This window comes from Artemia sp. Qi Xiang Cuo, unplaced genomic scaffold (genome assembly GCF_049724085.1).
Source record: "Artemia sp. Qi Xiang Cuo unplaced genomic scaffold, ASM4972408v1 HiC_scaffold_22, whole genome shotgun sequence".
NCBI classification, from domain to species: Eukaryota; Metazoa; Arthropoda; class Branchiopoda; order Anostraca; family Artemiidae; genus Artemia; species Artemia sp. Qi Xiang Cuo.
Genome location: NW_028297431.1, coordinates 5,352,148 through 5,375,502, shown reverse-complemented (window position 1 = coordinate 5,375,502; position 23,355 = coordinate 5,352,148). Strand labels below are relative to the sequence as shown.

Below are 23,355 nucleotides of genomic sequence, written 5' to 3'. Positions count from 1 at the left end.
AACGGAAATCATAGGCAGCGCGCTGGCGCTGCCTAAGTAAGGAACGATGTGGGCACAATGTGTTTTTTTTCATACCCGGGCACTTCGAATCGAAGGAGTTGTCGTAGAAACTTCGAAAACGGTTCATTCGATTGGAAATTGGAGTGGCTAGTGCCCTTTTTAATAGTCGAAAGTTTTTGGAGGGTATCTACCCCCCCCCTCACGCCCATCATTTCCCCAAATACATCCAGTCAAAATTTTGAGATAGCCATTTTGTTCAGCGTAGTTGATTTCCATATAGAAAATATTTTTTTGAGGAGGACACTCCCCCAAAACCCTCAGGGCAAGGATTATAAGTTATGCCCTGGGGGCAATAAGGTTTTTATTGAAATCTTTGCCGCATAAACTTAAAAAAGGGCTCATTCGATTTGAAACTCAAAGGGATAGTGCTCTTTTTAATAGTTAAAAGTGACTTGAGGGCAACTAACCCCCCTCTCAGACCCACCTTTTCCCCAAACACATCCAATAAATTTTTTTAGATAGCCCTTTTATTCAACGTAGTTGAAAGTTTTAGAAATTAGGTCTTTAAGGATGACAACCCCTCCCCCCACAGCCCTTGGGGCAAGAGTTGTAAGTTATGCCCTGGGGCATATTGAAAGCGTTGTCGTAGAAACTTCAAAAGGGCTCATTCAATTGGAAATTGAAAGGGCTAGTGCCTTTTTAATAGTTGAAAGTAATTGGATAGCGACTAACGCCAACTATTTTCCAAAAAACACCCAATCAAAATTTTGAGATGTCAATTTTGTTCAACGTAGTTGAACGTTCTGGAAATTAGGTCTTTTAGGATGATAAACCCCTCAGAGCCCTCAGTACAAAGATTGTAAGCTATGCCCTGGGGGCATATAAGGTTTATAGAGAAAGTTGTTGTATAAATCATAGGCAGCACGATCGCGCTGCCTAAGTAAAGAACGGGGACACCCGAGAACGGAACAAGAAAAAGGGGATTAATTAAAGAGGCGGACACTCCCCTACAACCATCAGGGCAAGGGTTTTAGTTATGCCCTGGGGGCATATAAGAACGATGTTTGCACAATGTATTATTTATTAATTTTTTCCTTTAGAGCAGGGCACTTCGTATCGAAGATGTCGTAGAAACTTCGAAAAGTACTCAATCAATTGGAAATTGGAGTGGCTTGTGCCCTTTTCAATAGTCGAAAGTGATTAGAAGGCGACTAACACCCCTTCCATGTCCACCATTTCCCGAAACATCCAATCAAAATTTTGATACAACCATTTTGTTCAGCTTAGTTGATTTCCAGATAGAAATTATATTTTTGAGAACAGTCCCCCACAGCCCTTAGGGCAAGGGTTGAAAGTTATATCCTGGGGGCATATAAGGTTTTTTTTATAGAAGGCGTTGTCATAGAAACTTTAGAATAGTTTAGAATAGTTTTTTAATAGTTGAAAGTGATTAGAGGGCAACAATCTCGCCTCTCACGCCCACCTTTGCCCCAAACACATCTAATCAAAACTTTGAGATAGCCATTTTATTAAAAATAGTTTTAAGTTCTGGAAATCAGGTCTTTGGGGATGAAAACCCCCCCTCTCCACAGCCCTCAGGGAAAGTGTTGTAAATTATTCCCAGGGGGCATATAAGGTTCTTATATAGCACAATGTCATAGAAACTTCAAAAAGTGCTCATTCGATTAGAAATTGAAAAGGCTACTGCCCTTTTGAATAGTTGAAAGTGATTGAAAAGCAACTAATACCCTTTCCACGCCCACCATTTCCCCAAACACATCCAATAAAGATTTGAGATAGTCATTTTGTTCCACGCAATTCAAAGTTCAGGGAATTATACTTTTGAGCAGGACACTCCCCCCACAGTCTTCAGGGCAAGCGTTATAAGTTTTGCCCTGGGGGCATATAAGGGTTTTATTGCAATCTTTATCGTAGAAACTTGAAAAAGGGCTCATTCGACTGGAAATACAAAGGGCTAGTGCCCTTTTTAATAGTAAAAAGTGATTAGAAGGCAACTAACCACCCTCTCACGTCCATTTTTTCTTCAAACACATGTTATGTATAGTTTTGGGAGTAATTACGATTTATTAAACTATAAATTTTGACGTCTCAGAGCTTTGTTTCCACGGCGCAATTAGATCTTGCTTAAGAGATACGAATTCTTATAGGCTAGCAGGGGTTAGAAACTCTTTCTAAGCTGTGGCGACGACAACTTTTGGTGCTTGTAGGGATGAAAAAACGTGGCCTCTTCTTATCGGGCTATCTGGAGATCAGATTCCTTTGGGAGCATTTAACTTGGAGACTGGCGAACTAATTACCTAACATAGGACTAGACTCAGACATATAAGAGAGACAAACACATACAAGAGGATAATAGATTTATTGGACTTACATACCTAATTGTACAGCAACAGGCCACTTCTATGACAATAATGGTGGCCAAAATAATTTCGTACTAATTGTATCAAAGCTGGATAGAGATTCAAATTAAAAAGGCACATTTACCCCACTCCCAAACGCAGTTCTTTCGTCCTGCGCTATAGGGACTGCCTGCCATTGGCTTACGTGGCCCAAGGACGCGAACCCTCGTCCAATAATATGTCTTAAATATTTTGATGATTTAGGCGTTCACACGGTTCTTATCGTTTAAACTTCCTTAAAAATATTGTGCGTAGCACTTTTCTTATTGCTCACTGTCTTAGCGAAATCCAAAGACTGCAGTTTCTTTTCTTTGCTGATTAAGAGCTTTTTCATTTTTGAAACTAGATTTAGCTTAATTATAGGAGTCCGAATTAAAGAAGGGACTTTATTTTGGTATTTCAAATACATCGTGTTTTACTCCCGGTACATATCACCCTTCCCATCAATTATTGACGTCCCGTCATTAGTAACTGCTCGCCTTTGGGCTTTTTTTTAAATGTTCGCCATTTATTAACTATTTTTTTTTACATAATTATTTATATATATATATATATATATATATATATATATATATATGTTATGGCTTAATCAGGAGCGCTAAAAATTTTCTCTATTACTTTTCTTATTTTATTCTACATCCCTATCTAAAATTCATCTACCGGACTAAGATTCTTCATGGTTCTAGGCTAGCTACTATACAAAAGATTTTTTTTTTTTTTTTTTAACTCAATTTTTACAAGTCTTTTTTTTTTATTTTTCTGTATATATGGCATGTTACATTCTATATAAGCAAAATTAAATTAATTAAATGATAATAATAAACATAATTATAATTGTGGTACATAAATGAATGATTTATAACATACAATATTTGGTTCATCATATTCACTGATGACATTAAAACACTTTCACTATTGAGATTTTTGAATTGTCAAAGCTGTTAGGAAGTAACACATGTAGCTTCACATCTATTCATCACCTTTCGTGTCCTTAGTGTACTACACCCTCCTGTTGTAAATTACTGTCCTTCACTCCTTTTGTCCTGGCAAAAATTTCGAAGCACTTACGTTATGGTTTCTTCATGGAACAGTTCGAGTCTAGTTGTCTTCACACGGTAAGTTTTCCCTAATAGTCGACTGGGAAATGGCTGTTAAATATCGTTCTAATAGTCAACTGGAGAATGATTCTTCCCACTGCAGATGTTGGTGTTTTTCTTCTCAGCATATCATTTTTTTAGGACTTTAGAGGCACATAGAGAATGTATTCTCGCATAAAATTGTTCATTTGTGCCTTTTGAAACGGGTTGTCGTCATACTATAGTGACTCTCTTAATATATTGTCTTTAACTTCAGCTTCAAATATCTTCAACAATCATTTAACTTCAAATATCTTTGAGTATCTTTTATCTTGTACTGTTCGGTGGTGATTTCAGAGTTAAATTTCAAATTGTCTTTAATTTCAGCTTCAAATATCTTCAAATATCTTTAAGTGTCATTTAACTTCAAATATCGTTTATAGTGTGCTGACCGATGGAGTTCTCAGAATTAAACTTCAAATTGTCTTTAATTTCGTCTTCAAATATCTTCAAATGTCTTTAAGTATCTTTCAACTTCAAATATCGTTAAATATCGTATATCTTGTTCTGATCGATGGGGTTCTCAGAATTAAACTTCAAATTGTCTCTCCCTTCAGTTTCAAATATCTTCAAATGTCTTTAAGTATCTTTTAACTTCGAATATTTTTAAATTTTTTTTATATTGTTCTGATTGAGGTGGTTCTCTTAAGTTATGTTATTATATATTTCGTTAAATCACTTTATGCTGAGGTTCAAATATATTGTTACATGATACATAATATGGTTCATAGTCGAAGAAACTACGGTAGAAGGTACTTGTTGTTTTCGTAGACGAAGCTGGGATGAAAGTTTCCTGGAGTCATGGTGAGTACTCTTCGTTGGTTGAGATATGATGAAACTAGATGTTACTGGGTCGTATCTGTACTGGGCAGCTTATTGTAATACTCAATGACTAATGTGTCCATTTACTTTCCTGTAATAAAAACAACGCGGCAGAATCACATGTTCTTTGAAGTAAATACACATACAATAATTCACGCATTTTTGGGTTATAATTTCTAAGCGATGAGACAAAATTAAATAAATACACTAATATTAGTACTCACAATGAAAATCTAAAACAGAAAGGTCTTCAAATTTGTTTTGAGAATGAAAATATCGATACTAAATAAACATAATTTACCCTACATTATTAAGTTTGAGGTCTACTTTTACAATATTTTTCATGCCTGCATTGTTCACGCACGTCCGTGCTGTTTAAGAAACGCATGTTGCAGCGTCATGACCACACGGTTTTACGCAAACGATACTACAATGAGGGAACAAGACATAACAAGGACTAGTGGAGACCTCTATACCCACTAGTTTTCTGATGTCTTCCCTATTTCTTGGCTTAGCCGTTCTTATGGGGCTCCTGGTTTAACGGCTGAAATGCCGAGGTTTTTAGTCTCAGGATTTTTCCGTAATTGCAAGTCAACATTGGTGCCTCGTATTCGCCTTTCGAATAAGGTCATTAGATGCAGGATTTCCAAGCTTACCCGCGTAGATTCCAGTTGATGCTTGGCAAAGAATATAAGCATAATGAAGAACTGACATCAATATCTTTTTAGAAGGCTATTGTTTGAGCAAATCCTTGAGCACTAAATGAATAAATATTATATTAAAGTCTTATTAGAATCCGTTAAGCGAGAAACACCTTAACATTAAAAGGGAATTCCGGGTGGGTTTTACTTAGTCGCCATTGGACATACACAGGGTTTCGATCTATGTATCTTAACCGATCAAATGGTTTTAAAATTTTACGTATTATTATTGAGATATAATTTCACATCCGCCGTGAAATTCTACATATAAACGTACCAATAGGTTGTTTGGTTATAGTTACCAATAGTTGGCTATTGGTACATATATTACTCGAGTAAGAAATATTATATTTCTTGAGTAAGAAACACATGAATAAGCAAACTTGCGGCGTGTAATGACACTGGTAGGCCTAAAATAATTATAATCTGCACTAAGATAAAATATTTCATATAATTAGACGCTTCTGTACTGATAATTTCTTGTTTTGGATAATATCCATCTTGGTTAGGGCATGGGTCGAGTTTTTTTTAATATAAAATACGAGGGGAACCTGAGTTAGTATAGGTAAGATATAAAGTGACTGACTTGCGAAAATATGTCACAAAAATTAGAGTACAAGATATGTCATAGATAAACCAATGAAATTAAAGAACATTTTTGTCACAGAACTATAGAGCGGTGATCTCTCTGTTATTGTATACGTCATAGATATAAACTAGTGAAATTAAAACGCTTTTCTCTTCTTCTTTTATTTTCGCCTCAGAGCTATAAGAAAGTAAACTCTGTTTCTCTTTCAAAGCATTCTGATCCAAAAAACGAAAACTTAACTAGCTCACAGAAGTTTCTTTTCATCCTTTAAGTATTGTTTTGACTGGCCCTGATTGGCATAAGAATACTAATTTTTTACACTTGAAGGACTGAGAAATATTCCTTCCTACGATCGTTTACAAAAAAATTAAAAAAAACAATCATGGGCCTTGAGTTCCTCCTCAGGCTTCCCACAAGACGTGGTCCAACGCGAGTTGTCGTTTTCAGTAGACCACTAGCTTCCTACCTTTGGTTATTTTCTGTGATCGTCAACGTTTTGACATTACTCGTATTATTTTATTTAGTTTATTTATTTTTTTTTAATATTGACTTTGTTAACTTCACTTGCACACTTTTGAATTTATTATGGTGTTAAATTCATATCTTTGAAATTTGTCTTTACATTAATTAGGGATATTTCCATCTGTCAGGTTTTTTAACAGTTCTACCTGATTGTGTCGTTACTTTCTCCTCTGTTTCTTGCGGTTTTTTCTTTTTCGGTTTGTCTAGCAAAATAAGGTCAAACTTTTTGTATTGTTTTTTCAAAAATTCTTGCCCTTTTAATTTCGTTTGTTTCCTGTGTGTGGCTGCTGAGAGTGGCCTTGGTTTTCCTATTTATTTAGCTAATATTAGTTCTGAGTCACCGTCAGGCTCTACGAAACTAGTTTCTAATGACTCTAGATTAGAACTTTTAGAGGTGTCATTTTTTGTGGTATCACCTGCCATTTTTTCGTAAATTTATACTCCTCTGGAAGTAGAAGGTTTATTCCCTAAGTCCTTACCTTGAGTTCTCAACTCGGGGGATTTGAGAGATTCTTGAGAGCTTTGGGAGGACTCAATTGTTTTTGCGGGATTCCGCCAGTGTTTGAAGGCCATGTCTTCAGGGGGATGGGGAGTTCTTTGCAATAGGGATTCCCTCCGTGAAGACCACGTCCAGTCGTGTTTAGGTTTGACCGTGGACACCGTTATATCATGATATCGACCTTGCTGGTCATTCGTTGGAGTTTTATTCCCGGGCCATGTACGTTGACGCGGTTTTATGGGAAAATTTGTTAAATCCATGTCTTCTCGCAGGTTTGTTTTAGTTAAATTTTTGGGAGGAGTTTTCTTTACAGTAATACCGGGGGTTTCTACAGCTCTGTTTAATTCTTCCTGTAAAGACAGGGGCCTTTCTATTGGTGTCGTAGGGGAAACCATATCGTCTGGAAATCTTTTGGGGGGACAGGGGGTCGAAATTCTATCGGGGAAAAATTGGGTTTTCGGAGATATTGTATAATCTAAATCTCCTGCGTTCGCCGATTAATACCTTTTTGGATTTTTTGGAATTTCTATTTCAGGAAAAGATTCTGGTATTAGGGATTATTGCTTAGGAACAACTTAATTTTGCATTGATAGAAATTCTTCGAAGTTTTGTTCATCACTATTATCATTTTCAAAATAACATTGTTTAAAATTGGAAGGTTTTAGCTCTGCCAATCTTGATTTAGGGGGTTCATTTTCCGAATCTGACGAATCAGTAGAGGAGGGCTGTGATACCCATCTCTCTGGAAATTTGGCTCTTTTTATTCGGCTAACATGTGCCTTGTAAGTTCTTCCACTATCGGGCTTTTCAATTTTAAAAGTATATTCATTATCGTACTTTTTTGAATATTCTGTACGGTCCAGAATATTTGTTGGAAAGTTTTTTTCCTTGCGTTTTCGCCTCGTTCCTTAGGTAAACGAAGTCTCCTACTTTGAAATTTATATTCCCCTTAACTTTGGGTTGGTTTCTTAGTTCTTGGTTTATTTTACATTTTTCCAACTCTTGCCTAACTATTTTATAAGTTTTCCTCATTCTATTTATGAATTCTTGTTTATAATCTTCTGAGTCGTTATAATACTTTCGAGATTAAATAATTTAATAATACGGGATTCTAAAAAAACTAACAAAAAGTAAATAAAATGGGTTTTCTCTGGGTGTTTCGGAATAAGCAGTGTTGATTACGTTGTTTAAGTAGGGTAAGAATTTGTCCCAGTTGCTCCTCGTTTCTTTTGTATAAACACTTCTTACGTTCGAAAATATTTTATGTCTGTTTTCTATTTTGACAATAGATTGTGGATGTTAAGGCGCTGTCACCATTTTCTCTATATTAAGGAAACTCATTAAATCTTTTGTTACTTTTGCAACAAAATTGCTCCAGTTGTCGCTCAAAATTTTATTAGGAATGCCAAATTGTAAAAATATTTTTGCTAATGCCTTACTTGTGGCACAAACACCTTGATTTTTTAATGCTTTTGCAAAAGTAAATCCGGAAAAATGATCTACAACCGAAAGAATACAAGTATGGCCTCTGCTAGAAACAGGTAAGCCTCCACTTGTCCCGTATAGGTCAAATGAGACAATATCGAAGGGGTACTTTGCTACTGGGACCCTTCCCATTGGAGGATTTGGATAAGCTGGGGGGATTTTTCTCAAATTACATGCTTCGCATGTACTTACAAATTCTTTAAGTTTTGTCAGTGCCGATTGTACGTAAAAGTATTGTTTTAGCTTATGGAACATTTTCATAACTCCTAAATGTCCACCTGTGTCCGCATGAAAATATTCAAATGCAGGCCCTATTAAGTTTTGTGATAATACAGGTATTATCGAGGTTTGGTTTCTATTTGTCTCAGCAGTCACAATTCTACACATTATTTTTTCATCCAGGTCGTAGTAAAAATTATCTATCTCTTTTCTAAGAGTTTTGAATTTATCCGGTAACGCCTCATCATTCACAAAATAATCAATTAGTGCTACACACATTTCTTCCTTTTTTTGCTTTCTTTTTATATTTTCCAAAGACAAGGGACAATAGTTAATCTTATTTTCTTTTACTGCGTCCTTGACTTTGTTTTTCTTACATCCATGTTTGCTTTTAGCATTAATAGCATTAACTTCATTTTCTTCAGTTTCCGACGGACTATTTTCTTGATATCTACTCAAAAAGTCGCAAGCTGCGTTTTGTTTTCCCTTTAAATGTTCGAATTCATAATCTAGGTCTTGGATTTTCATAATCCATCTATCTAGAATGCCCTTTGGGTTTCTGAAGGTGCGCATGTACTGCAAGCTTTTTTGTTTTGATCGTAGTATAAATTCTCTACCAATTAAATAATGTCTAAACTTGTTCAAGTGGTAGATAACGGAAGTAATTCTAAGTTAGTGGTTGAATAACTACTTTCGCCTTTTGATAAAGTTTTTCTTGAATAGCATATAACTTTTTCTATTTGTTTAGGTGTTCCCTGTAGAGGGTTAGGGTTTTCTACTGGTATTGTTTGCGAAAGGATAGTGCCTATCCCCTTTGAGCTAGCATCAGTGGTAACGATGAATTTTCCGTTTTCGAAATCAGGGAGTGATAAAATTGGTTCAGAAATGAGCGCCTGTTTGAGTTGGTCTAGGGAAGTTTGAGCTTCCTGGGACCAGGTAACATTATGGGAGTTCCCTTTAGCTAATTCCGTGAGAGGTTTCGCAATTTGGGCGTAATTACGCACGAATTTTCTAAAGTAGCCAGTAAGTCCTAAAATTCCCCTTAATTCTTTCATACTTCTGGGGGGCTCGAGGTTTTCAACACATTTTATTTTATCAGGGTCTGGGGATATCTCTCCCTGGGTTACTACTACTCCTAAAAATTTAATTTTGGATTGAAATAAATTTACTTTCTCAGGCCGGCATTTTAAATTGCCTTGCCTGAACTTCTCGAACACCTTAGCTAAAGTTGCTAAGTGTTGCTCAGTGTTTTCCCCCACGCATATAATATCATCAACAAAATGAATTATATTCCTTAATCCTCTTAACAGGTGCAATAGTGGTCTACATAACGCGCTTGAACTTGTTTTAATCCCAAATGGTAATCTCAAGTATTAATAAGATCCATATTCGGATGCTGAAAATGAAGTTTTATGGACATCCTTTTCGTCTATTTTCACTTGGTGTTAGCCTTTGTTAAGGTCCAAATAAGTAAAAATTTTGTTTTTGCTTGAAATTGAGTAAATAATTTCGTCTATTCTTGGTAGAGGACATTTATCGATAACTACTTGTTTGTTGAGAGCCCTATAATCTACTACGAGTCTAAGATCTCCATTCTTTTTTGGTACTAAGATCACTGGTGCACTATACGGACTTATACTTGGGCGTATAATTTCGTTCCTTTCTAATTCGTGGATTTTATTTTTTAACCACTCTTTGTGCTTGTATGGTACACGATATGGCTGTTTTGCTACGGGATTACCAGTCGTTAAAAATGAGATCTGAAAAAAAGTGAACATACCCATATCAATTTACTATTAATAAAAAAAAAACATAAAATTAACAAAATAATAGCAAAATTTTTTATTAAGTTACATATCCGTAATATGATACATTTTAAATTTGTTTAAAAATTGCGATTTAGTCAAAGGATATTCGTTATTTGAAGTTTTAATACCGTTAACTAGGTTTCTTTTAGAATTTTCCCATTTATTTAAATCATTTTCCGTTAAAACCTGGATTTGGACTAAGCACGTCCCCTTTTTAATCGTAATTGTATCATTTTCATGGTTATTGGTTACCCAAATAAAACCTTCCCTTTTGTCATAAGATATAATCTGTTCCTAACATAACAGATTTTCAGGTATTTCAGACAGTGTCGCAAACCAAATTTCTGATTTGCTAATTATTGGCTCGATCATTTGTGATATTTGGATTTTTTGCATTGTTTTGGGAGGGATTTTTGTTTTCGTTATCGCAAATCCGTAATATTTCTCTTCATTTTCCTTGTTTATTATATTCATAGTGGCGCTATGCTGCGCCATTGTGGCATCTTGAGGCGTCATAGTGGGTTTTATTATGTTTTTCCACAATTCCACTATGTTCTTAATTTCATTTGATCTGTACTGTCGCATATCTCCTATTTTTATTTTCGCAGATTCAATACTGTTATTATTTAAATTTACTTCATTTCTGCGATATCTCTCAGGATAATTGAACAAATTTTCAATTATGCCATGTCTTTGCGAGACATGGGGTTCAAAATACTTCGACATTATACCACTAGAAATTTTGTTTACTGTTATGTTATCTTCGTAACCTCTGTTACGATTTCTTAAGGTAGAAATTTCTTCCCCTACCTTAGCTGGGTATACAAGCTTCTTGTTGGCTACGTCTAATAGTATTCTATTAGACCTTAGAAAATTTGCCCCTATAATAGCTTCATATGGGATATTATCACATATAATAAAATTTGTCATGAAGGTTCTGTTGTCTCTTTTTTCGTTTAGGCAAATTGACCCTTTTGCATTTAACTTATGACCTGTCACGCTTGTTAAGTTGGGATTATTAGGGTTCTTTTGTCGCCTAATGTGCAGAGGCAACATATTAAATACGCAAGAGTTTATGATATTTACAGTGGCTCCACTGTCAACTAAGGCCGTAAAGTAAACGTTTTCTACACAAAAATCATTAAATATAGATAACTTATTAATAATATCACTAAAAGAAGGCACTAGTATTGTTTTGGACCTATTAAGTATCCCTGACACCCTCTGGATCCAAATTATGTTTCTGAGGGGCCTGAAGCGTTTCCCTGAGGATTTATTTCATTTGTCGGTGCCTGTAATAGATATTCAGACGTATTAGGTTCCGTAGGCATATTTAAATGATTTACGTATGCCTGTCTTCGCCAAGTACCGTTTGCTGGCGCTGTTTACCAGCGCCGTTGGCTTGTAAAATTTTCATTTCTCATCGGCAAATTTTCAATATTTTCATAGTGCTTTCTCGCATTATATTGGCCTTGGCGAGTATTTGGGTTTTAAAACCGGTAATTATTTTGCCTGTTGTGGAAAGGGTTGGACAAATTTGGTTGGCACGCATTATAAGGTACTGATTGGCGCAATCCCCCCTGGCTATAGTCTATTGCACGACCGGTGCTAAAATTTGTTCTTCTGAACAAATGGTTACCGTAATTTTGCGTATTACCGACAGCATTTTTTGGTATGGGATTGGTGACGTAGTGGCACTCTCTTGCTATGTGGCCAACACGATTGCAGTTATAGCACCTTATTATTGTAGGGTTAAAGGGTTGAAAACGTACTGTTTTCTGCCGAGCGGGTTCTGGTGTTTTTTTTATTTGTGCTACTGGGGAGTTATCCCTTGGAAAGAAATTGGGGGATGCTTGTTCGCCCTTGAAGATTGTGTTCGCGGTTCAGTCGCCTAGGCTATTTATTTTTTTATTACTATTATTAGCAACCATTTTATCAACTTCAATTAATCGTTCTACCTCTTGGACTGCAAGATCCAACGTCTGAATATTTTTGGATATTACTACTCTATATAGTTTCGGGGGTAGCCCTTGCAAAAAGGTATTTAGTATGACTTTTTCATACAGTTGCCCAGAACCACTTCCGTATTTTGCTTTTACAGAAATGCGTATATTATACAGATATTCCCTTATATTTTGTTAAAAATCAAAGTTCAATACTCCATGTTTTAATTTATTTATTGAAATGTTTTCTATAAATATATCTTTGAATGCTTTTAACAAGTCATCAACCGTATTTATTGGCAAGTTGGCGATATTTCCTATGGTATGTTCGACCTGTTTTAGAAAGGTTAAGGCCTGGCCTCTTAATCGTAGAAGCAGCATGTCTTTTAACGCTCCAACGTCTGTTTTTGTTAATTGTACAAACTGGGTCAATTGGATATTAAATTCGTCAATATCTGATTGACCATTGTACTCCGGGATAGATTTCGCTATTTCTATATTTTTCGCGACCAATTTCTGCACTATTAATTTTTCTTCTAAATCTTCAGACATTTTTTTTTTGTGTTTATATCAACTTAAAATAAATTTATTAAATTCTACCTCAAATATTTTGGGGAGACTATTATTTCCAAGTAGATATCTAAATGGTGTACGATAAGAGCCGCGTGGGGCTAGTCCTAATCCGGTCATATTTGAGTCAGCGTCTCTCCAAAATTTATATATTTATAACGAATAAGAAACGTAATCACACTTATTCTTATATCAAACCCATTTCTACTCGCAACAGATGTAGCGATGGAAAAATTTATTGGCACATGATATGGCAAACTATTTAGCTATATAGGATAAATACAGACATATAAAATGGAATAAACAGGGATAAAAAGACAATAGATTTATTGAACTTACATGCTTAGTTGCACAGGAACAGGTCACTTCTATGACAATAACGGTGACCAAAATAATTTCGTACTAATCGTTTCAGAGCTGGATAGACATTCAAATTAAAAAGGCACATGTTCCCCACTCCCACCCGCAGTTCTGTCGTCCTGCGTTCTAGGGACTATCTGCCATTGGCTTACTTGGCCCCAGGACGCGAACCCTCGTCCAATAATATGACTTATATAGTTTCGATGAAGTAGGAGTTCACACCGTGCTTATCTATTGCACTTCCTTAAAAATAGTGTGCGTAGCACTTTTCTTATTGCTCACTGTCTTAGCGAAATCCAAAGACTGCAGTTTCTTTTCTTTGCTGATTAAGGACTTTTTCATTTTTGAAACTAGATTTAGCTTAATTATAGGAGTCCGAATTAAAGAAGGAACTTTATTTTGGTATTTCAAATACATCGTGTTTTACTCCCGGTACACACATCCGATCAATATTTTAAATAGTCATTTATTCAACATATTTGAAAGTTTTGGAAATTAGGTCTTTAAGGATGACAACCCCTCCCCCCTTCCCCCCCACAGCCCTCAGGGCAAGGGTTGTAAGTTATGCCCTGGGGGCGAATCAGGTTTTTATTGAAAGCGTGGAAACTTCAATAGGGCTCATTCAACTAGAAATTTAAAGGAATAGTTCCTCTTTTAATAATTGACAGTAATTGGATAGCGACTAACGCCCCTCACACGCCCACCATTTTTCCAAACACCTCCAATCCAAATTTTGAGATATCCAGTTGTTCCACTTAGTTGAAAATTCTTTAAATTAGGTCTTCTAGGATAATAACCCCCTCAGAGCCCTCAGTACAAAGGTTGTAAGTTATGCCCTGGGCATATAAAGTTTATATAGACAGTTGTTATAGAAATTTCAAACAGAAAAAACCTCATTTGATTGGAAATTGAAATTGCCCTTTTTAATAGTTGAAAGTGAGCAGAGAGTAATTAACCCCCCTCTTAGGTCCACCATTTCCCGAAAAACATTCAATCAAAGTTTAGATATTAGAACCTCTCTATGGGTGCGTTAACTTATAAAAACACGAAAATCAGGAAGTTACTTGGACCCCGTAAGGTTTTTAATAACTCGAGAGAATTTTTCACAATGACTCGACACTTCTTTTTATTTTCTCAGTCGAGTATTTCCCAACTAGTATGCATCATTCCCTTCCAATGGGGAGGCAGGGGAGGGTTATTTGTTCCATTGAGACGTTTTTAAAAAAACAGGATGAGTAAATATTTTTTAATATATTTCAATTTAAATGTTAATCTCCGTCTGCTTCGAAATTTAAGACAACTTGACAATATAGTCATGAACCCAATTCATTGTTGATGCCGATGGTCCTCAGTTTACTACGTTGGACGTACTTAGCAATCGTAATTTGTTTTCAAACTATCGTTTCTAGTTCTAAAATATACATCAATATACTGATCTTGACTAATAATTCGGATTTATATTAACAAAAGTCAAGTTGCATGATCCTGATTAAAATGTGATAAAACATGAACACTAAACGCTAATCCTACTAAATAAGACATATCGGAGGAGCTTAAAAAACAAAAACTTAATATTTTGGAAAAATACAAAAGAAATGTTTTTATACAATCGTAGTTTTCAGTAAGGCATATAAATACTTGATGAAGATATATAGTTCGTGGAATTATTCTGGTTAAAATATGTTGGATGTGATTAATAATCCAATAATGATAGCATAGTTTTATAACTTAAACTAAAATTGATATGTTGAATTAACTCATCTAGCCAGTGTGAAACCCCATTTATCCCACTTGCTATGCCTTAATTCCCATGTTAAAAATTATTAATTGGCACAATAAAACATTGAATAAATTTGGTTTACTATAATTTTTTAAAAAATAATTTTTTTATCCAAATAACATGTTAGAAAAAAAATAAATTCAATTAACAGAAAGAACGGTACTCAGCGGGCCGCAGTCAACGACGAGGCCGGACCCAGAGGGGGGGGGGTTCAGTATAGAGGTTCTGTGTTTCTAATTAATTGTTTATTGTTGTTTGAAAGCGGCCGCTATAATGTTGACAGGTTCTGTAGGACTGTTTGGGAACGATAAACTCACTTGTTCGCGCCCAGGCCCGAAAGTTGAAATAAGTAGCCGTTATTAATAGAATGTTGTTATAAAAAAGTGAAGTATCATTTGTAGAATTTAAATATTTTAATATTTTAACTTGACAAAGTTCTATATCTTATTTAGTTTATTTTTTGTCTCTTAATTAAAACTCTTTTGTATTTTGATTACAAATCGACAACAAATATTAAAGAGTTGCTTTTTTTAGTTTTTATTTTTAAATATATATTTTTCTAATACGTGGCTTATTTAATAAAAAAAAACAGAATTAAAATGCTAAAAATTCTATAATTAATAGATGTTATTTAGATTGTATTTTGAGCGGCTTCTGTTATTAAGGGATAACAATTGTCTGGTCATAACCTGTTTTAGATATCTTGTGATGGACGATTCTGGTAAAATAAACTTAATGTTATATTAAAAATTTAGTTTAGTAATTTAGTTTTTTTTCGGACGTATAAAAAATTGTGAATATATGTTCCGAGCGTGACTGTAATGTTTTGGATTTTGTTGATTAACCTGCTTTTTTTATTTTTTGTGTCTTTTCAGAATGCTAAACCTTGGTACTGTACATAGATAACCGTTATAAATTTTATTGTAAAGACATTGGAACTAAAGCCTTAGCGCCTAGACAGAAAAAGAAAATTAAAAAGAAACAAAAACAATTAACACAAATATTTTGGCATAGGCTTTTATTAAGCCATCTTTAGTGCAAAAAAGAACCTACGACCCCAGTGAAAATACTTCTTAACTGAATCACTTAGAATATAACTGGGGGGGGGGCATGTGTATTTTCTCCGGGCTGTTGGTCGATGCTGGATCAAGTTTAAGTTTCGTAAGTTAAAATATGACCTATTGTTAGTCTAATTTTCGAATCTAATAAATGGATAATGTTACATCTCAGGTTTTGTGTTCACAAATCTAGAGTTATTCATATAATATCCTTTGGGTATATGTGCTGGATGTTTCATTAAACTCTCTGATTAAAAAGGTTTCTGATCCTCACAAGAGAGGATCGTAAAAACTTCAAAAAGGACTCTTTCGATTGGAAATTGAGAAGGCTATTGCCCTTTTTAATCTTCGAAATTAAACACCTGTAGAATCCCCCCCCCCAAACGCCCCGTATGTCCCCCAACATTTATAAACCACCGTTTTATATTGCTATTGGTTTCACTTGAGTTGAAAGGTCTGGGAATTATGTCTTTGAGGATGACAACCCTCCCCCCCATAGCCCTTATGACAAGGGTCGTAAGTTATGCTCTTGGGGCATATAACGTTTTTGTAGAAAATTTTGACGTAGAAACTTGAAAAAGAACTCAGTCGATTAGGCATTGAAATTAATAGTTCATTTTTTTATTAGTAGAGAGTGATCATAGGTTAAATTTCTCCCTACAAATCTTCCCCAAACACTACCAATCAGAAGGGTGCTATAGACATGTTTTCAGAAATTATATCTTGAGGATAACAAATCCCCCAACCCCTACGGCACGGTTTGTAAGTTGTGCTCTAGGGATTATATAGAAAGTCTGGTCACACAAAGTTTAAATGAGGATCATCTGATTGGGACTCAGACGCTCGAGTTTTCTTTTTTAAGAGTCAAATTACTACGATTTAAGCGCCACTCTAACCCCTCCACACAGTTAATAGGTTCCCGAAATGTGTCATAGCTGAATTGGGATAGATACTTTGTATTTATAAGATTGGAATGCTCATAACCAACTTATTGATTTAGAGAAAAACTCTCCAGAGAAGCGAGAAAAGTGTTCTCAGGTCTGCCCAGGGGCTCTTTAAGGTTCTTCGGGAATTGGTGACTATGTAACTTCAGACGAGGATCAGACTATTTTCAAGAAAAAGACTCTGTCAATATTAAAACGAACAACAATTAACCAAAAAAAACTTTTCGTACAAACTGGATTATTCAAAAAAAAGAAAAGAACTCCATTAAACCAAAAATGAACAAAAATAGCATTAAATAATCTACCAAACATGCAACTACCACAAATCAGTATCAATAAATAAGTAAAACGCGAAAACCACAGAAATTAAAATAAGTCAAACTCAACACAAGTAGAAATTAAACTGATCATTGTTCTCATCAATATACTACTACGACAGCTAACAACTCAAATCAGCACAACTTTACAAGGGAAAAACCTCATTAATATCTATAAGAATAACGCACGCACGCCGGAACAAATAAAATTTTCTCACAGTTCACGACTATCAACGTTCATGTAACTATGTTTTTTTGTCTTCTTCCCCACACAGACGAGGCCGAATTGCTGTCTGCTTATCCGTAAATAGTTGGCCAAAATGAACAGACTTCGGCAATCTGTCATCCTTGAACCGCGAAACATGCCCTAGCTACCTCAACCTTTCTTTCATTATAGCCCTAGAGAGCGGTACTGAACCAAATTTGTCGTAGAGTCTAGTTTTTGAAATATGGTCAATCAGACATGGAAACAGACTGCTCCTGAAGATAGTTATCTGGACATCCTTGAATAAATCCTAAGCAAATTGACAGTACACCAATGTCTAAAAATCTTCTGTTTCATCACGGTATATGTTCATACTATCCTCTTGATTCTAAGAAGGAGATTATTCTAAACACAAACTTTTTTTAACTGTGAAAAAACACCTGAGACGATTATCTTCTAATTTTAAAATCCTCACTGCTAACACCATCATTACTAATAATACTACCAAGGTAAGTGAAGCTGGCCACCTGATCAATCTTTTCATTACCCAACGTCACCTTTTCATCTTCACTTATGGCTAGCCTTAATGACTTAGTCTTTTAACATTAATTTTCAAGCCTATTCTAGCACCCTGAACCCGCAAAGCCTCTAAAATTTCATTCACTTTGCTCACACTTTAATCTAGGATGCTTAAATCATTAGCACAATCTAAGTCCAGGAGAAATTTTCCTGACCATTTGATTCCGTGGTTTCCCATTGCCTTTCCTGTGCTCCTTAAGACAAAGTCAATCAAAATAACCCATATAAATAGGGATAGAATACAACCCTGCTTAACTCCTGATTTAATATAAAACCAGCTGCTAACCTCATTTCCTGCCTTAACAGCAGCAGTGTTATTCTCGTACATAACACTAATCACTTTAATGTATTTGTCTGGTATACCATACAAGGATAAAACCTTTACTAAAGCTTTTCTATCAATAGAATTGAAAGCTTGCTCATAATCTATCAAACTGAGGACCAAATCTGTTTGACAACTCAGGCACTTCTCAATTATTAGCCTAAGAGTGAAAATTTGGTCGACACATCCTCCACCTTTTCTAAAACCGCACTTTTCTTCTCTTAAAACTTTGTCTGCGTCATTTCACAGTCTAAAATGTATCACCTTTCTTATAAATTTTATTAATTTATGTTGTCATAATATCTTCATATTCTTAAATTTATTAAAAAATATTGTTAATACTATTCATTGAGTTTTACCAAATACAATATAAACAAAAGTTCAGAAAATAATATTCAAACCTATCATCAAATCTACAAGTATTATTTTTTAATCATTTCATTAATTTCAATAAATTTTATTCACAAAAAAAAACATCAATCACATACAAGGTATAAAAAACATTTTAAATTTACTCTATATATTTCCCTGCAACTATCACAGTTAATCGAACTATCAAAATGTTTAGACCATTTCTCTTTAGTTCTGTCCTTATCATTAATTGTGGCCACATGTCTGTTTTAACTGGGCCACATCCTGATTGACTACTCCCTTTCAATTTATTAACATGCCAGTAAAATGTTTTAATATTATTCCGTCTTGCTGCATCTTCCAGAATCTCGCCAATTTTATCTATTGCCTCCTTTTCACACCTTCTTAGTTCATATTTTAATGTTTTCTCCACTTTGAGAGAGAGAAAAAGGTTTTATTAAAAAATTATAACACATTAACAACAAAACCCGAAGTTTATTAAACTTGTATGGGTACACATCACCCTTTACAAAACCCTACATACACAATTATTACCAGCCAGCCTTAGACCCCCCCCCCCCCCAAAAAAAAGGACAAAAAATAATAATAAAAAAATAAATAAATAAAAATAAACGAAATAAATTAATTTCTAATTATTTCACGACCTAATTGGATACCGAAAAACTCAAAACTAAAAATAATTCATTCTGTTCTACCTCCTCGTCGCCCTCCCAAAAAAAAGTGTCTCAATCACTTGAGAGAAAATTCGCCCAGCAAGGATTAAAACTCATATGTAGACAAACACTGTCCTTTTAATTTACTGCGAAATTCATTTAGCTCATCAATTGTTGAAATTGCATGCGTTAATGGTTCCCATACCCGAGGGCCAACATGTCTTATGGAAAAAGCGGATCGCTTTGTAATAACCTGAGGACGTCGAACTGGTGTTGATGTTCTAGTCGAGTAATTATGAAAATTAACACCACTTGTAAACATTTCCCTAAAACACTCAGGTAATAACGCGTGTGTATATTTGAACATAAAAAGAGCATTATAAAAACGGAATAATCCAGCCATCGGTAATATATTTACTTGATTATATCTATGTCTAACAGATATATTATGATTATCTCCAGTTAAAACACATAGGGCATTATTTTGTAAACTTCTAAGGGGACGAAGGTGCATTAAAAACGTACTTGACCACACAAGACAACCATATAGAAGGTATGGGTGAACAAAAGAAAAATAAAGCAATCTCATAATGTCTTTTGGGAAAAAGTGCTTCAGTGTCCTCATCATCCCAACATTTCTGGCGACTTTGCCACTAAAACATGAAATGTGCTCTTTGAAGTTAAGGCACTCATCAACAATCATCCTTAGATACTTTGTCGAAACTTCCCGAGGCAGAATATTTTCACCGAACTGTATTTTGTCAATCCAAGGGTAGTAATTGCTACTTCTCCCATACATTAAAAAATGGGATTTTGCATGGTTTAGCTGAAGTCTGTTAACCCTCATCCATTTCTCAATGTTTAACATGCCAGTCTGAAGATTCTGTATAAGCATTTCCCCGGTTTTTGCAGCAACAGTTAGATGCGTGTCATCAGCAAAATAAGGCAAAATATATTTTGATGCTCCAGTATCACGACATTTTAAATCAAAAGACAGTTCATTGATAGCATTTCGCAGGTCATCAATATATATAAGAAACAGTAGTGGCCCAAAAACAGACCCTTGAGGGACACCGAATTCAACACTTTTAACTTGCGATTTAATTTCACCAGCACTGACAAACTGCTTTCTATCCTGAAGAAAAGATTCCAATAGACGATAAAACATACCTCGAAAACCACAATTCCTCAGCTTCACCAGAAGAATTCCATGGTCCACTGCATCAAAGGCTTTCACAATGTCCAAAAAAACAGATGCAACTTTTCACCCTTGGTCCAGAGCATCGTTCACAAAAGTCGTGAGAAAAAGACGAGCTTGATCTGTCGACATTGCTTTATGGAATCCAAACTGAGTTTTACTAAAATACTTTTTATTTTCAAGAAAATCAACCATCCTGCCACTAATCAATTTTTCAAAAACTCTCGATAAAACTGGCAGCAATGAAATAGGCCTATAATCATTCGGCAAATTTTTTTCCCCGCCCTTAAAAAGCGGAACCACTCTAGCAATTTTCATAAGATCGGGAAAAACACCAAATTTTAGGCACATATTAAACAAAACACAAACCTGGTCGCATATTTCTGAGAAAACATACTTATGTCTACGCAATGAAAGGAAGTCAGTACCTGAAGCATTATTTCTCATGTTCCACAATGTGGTACGTAATTCACTAGCAGTTACTGGTTTCAGATATGCAGATACATCACTTTCCTTGGGTAAAAACTGGTTGTATGTTCCATCCTCAGATAATTACCATTCCTTTTGTTTCTTACCATTCCTTTTGTTTTCATATGATCTATCACTCAGATAATTATTGTACAAGTCCTTTCTCCTTTCTATTAAACATAAATCTTTATCACTAATATTCTTAGCTGCTTTTCTAGCTTTCTTCCCTCAGACACCTTCCGCAACTTCACAAAATATTTTTCTGCAATTATTCCAACCATCTTCCACATTATCCAGTTTTAAACTCTGAGGTTTAGTATTCAACTGTTCCTGGAAATTTTCTCTCAAATTGTCATCCTGGAGTCTACCAACATCATAACTTCCCGGGAGGTAGTTACCCTTCTGATATCTCAGCTTTAAATTAACCCTTGACACTACTAGATGGTAATCTTTACTTTTAACATCAATAACAGCACTTGTGCATACCCTAGTATCTTGTATTGCTCCTGCCAGTCTTCGATTTCCTATAAAAATAATCAATAAGGTCTGCTGTCTTACCATCACATGAATACCATATTAATTTATGAGCCATTTTATGACCAAACACTTTATTGGTTACAACTAGATTGTTATGCCTACAAAATTACAAAAGTCTGTATCCATTACTGTTCTCTTTTCCTACACAAAATTTACCTAGGCTAGGATACTACCTATCCCTATTTTTACCGACCTGTTTATTAAAATCTCCAAATAAAAACATCATATTTCTACCTGGGACCCTGTCTATTTGCTCCTGTAACTGTAAGTAAAATTAATCTGAGTCACTAGTATGTCCGTAATTCGGTTCTACAGAGGGCATATACTACTATAACTGATACCCTAAAATTTTTAGTCGTATCCTATTATTAATACCTTCCCAACCTAAACAACACTTATAAGCGTCAAAGTTAATCTTGAGAAATCATCACGTTAGATGTAAAGGAAATAGTCAACTAGTAATATATAACAAAAATTAATTAATACAAAACCTTTGATCTGATTTTATGGAACTAATACTAAGTAAAGGTTGAACCATTTGAATTCGTCAGTCAAACTGTTGATACGATGGTAATTTTTTGACGTCGTAACATTCCAATTTCCAATTTTAATGGTCGTTAAATCATTGAAATTATTTTCACATCAGGAAAAGCAATGATCCCGGATACCAGTGCAGGACGGAGATCACAAATCTTCTCAAGTCTACACCGAAATGCTGAAGCCAGCTGAGAACTGGACAGAAAGAAGTCTTTGGGGCCTACATGACTAGAGGCTTCGTGCAGTCCTGGGCCCTTCTTTGTCACAACATGGTATTCAGATCTTGGCGTTGCTCTTCTATCAAGAAGAGTTGAAATCCTGCACAGACAATCTCCAGACTATTATTTCCGACTCTTTATACAATCATGTCTACAAATATTATGTTACTACGGGGAGGCAGACAATAATAGATAAATTAGCTAGGAAGAGGTTTTTCAGACCGAATACGCCTGTCAAGACATACCCTTTTCTTTCTAAAATCCGGAATATAAGTTGTACTTTACTGAAAAAAAATTTCTTAAATGTTTTCACTTATAACAATAAGAAAATAAAAATTAATTAAGATTATAATTAAAAAATATAATTATATGCATATTTAAATTAAACTTCACATTTTTTCAGTATATTCATATGTCTTTTTGTTGCCCGTGTTGTTGTTGTTGACTTTGCCATGTTTGCCGAAGACGTCGAAGGCATCTTTGATTTATTTTTCAGCGTCAATGTCGTTGACGCTCTTAACCATCGTAGTCACAAATTCAGGAAACTCGATCGGGCCGTTTTCTAATAATATTTTCTCTTAGATATGTTTATATAATGTAAAAAATATGTTGTACGATTTTGATTTTTAAATACACTCTAAAGCTGCTGATTTAATTTTTTGTGTAAAATCATTTTGTAAATTACAGCTGATCTATCAAGATGTTTACTAAGGACTTTAGTAGGTTGTCTACCTAAGAATCCAGTAGGATGTCCGTAAGAAAATCAACATGTTGTATTTTTTATAAATAATTTAAAAGTCTTATTTTATATTTTTAATTATTGTTTTAAAACTGCATTTTATTACCAAAAAAATTAAAATTTTTAATACATATAAACATAAATTTTCTCTAAAGAATAAAGAAGGTCTATTCATTAGTAAACCAAAAAATAAACTCATCTTGCACCAAAGACCTCATGAGTATGACAAAATAAATTGTACACAGGCTTTTTATCAACATTTTAACCCTACTCGAGAGTCTATATTTTTATTTCTAGAGTTTGTTCATTTTTTTTTATGTTTGATTGTTTTTGGTATCTTTTTAATTTTGCACT

The 23,355-nt window shown here is 34.7% G+C and overlaps 1 pseudogene; it reads left to right on the top strand.

Annotated features, from left to right (window-relative positions):
• LOC148939086 (uncharacterized) overlaps nt 1-22,828 on the top strand; it is a 38,916-nt pseudogene extending 16,088 nt beyond the window's left edge.
• Nucleotides 22,829-23,355: the final 527 nt, after the last annotated feature.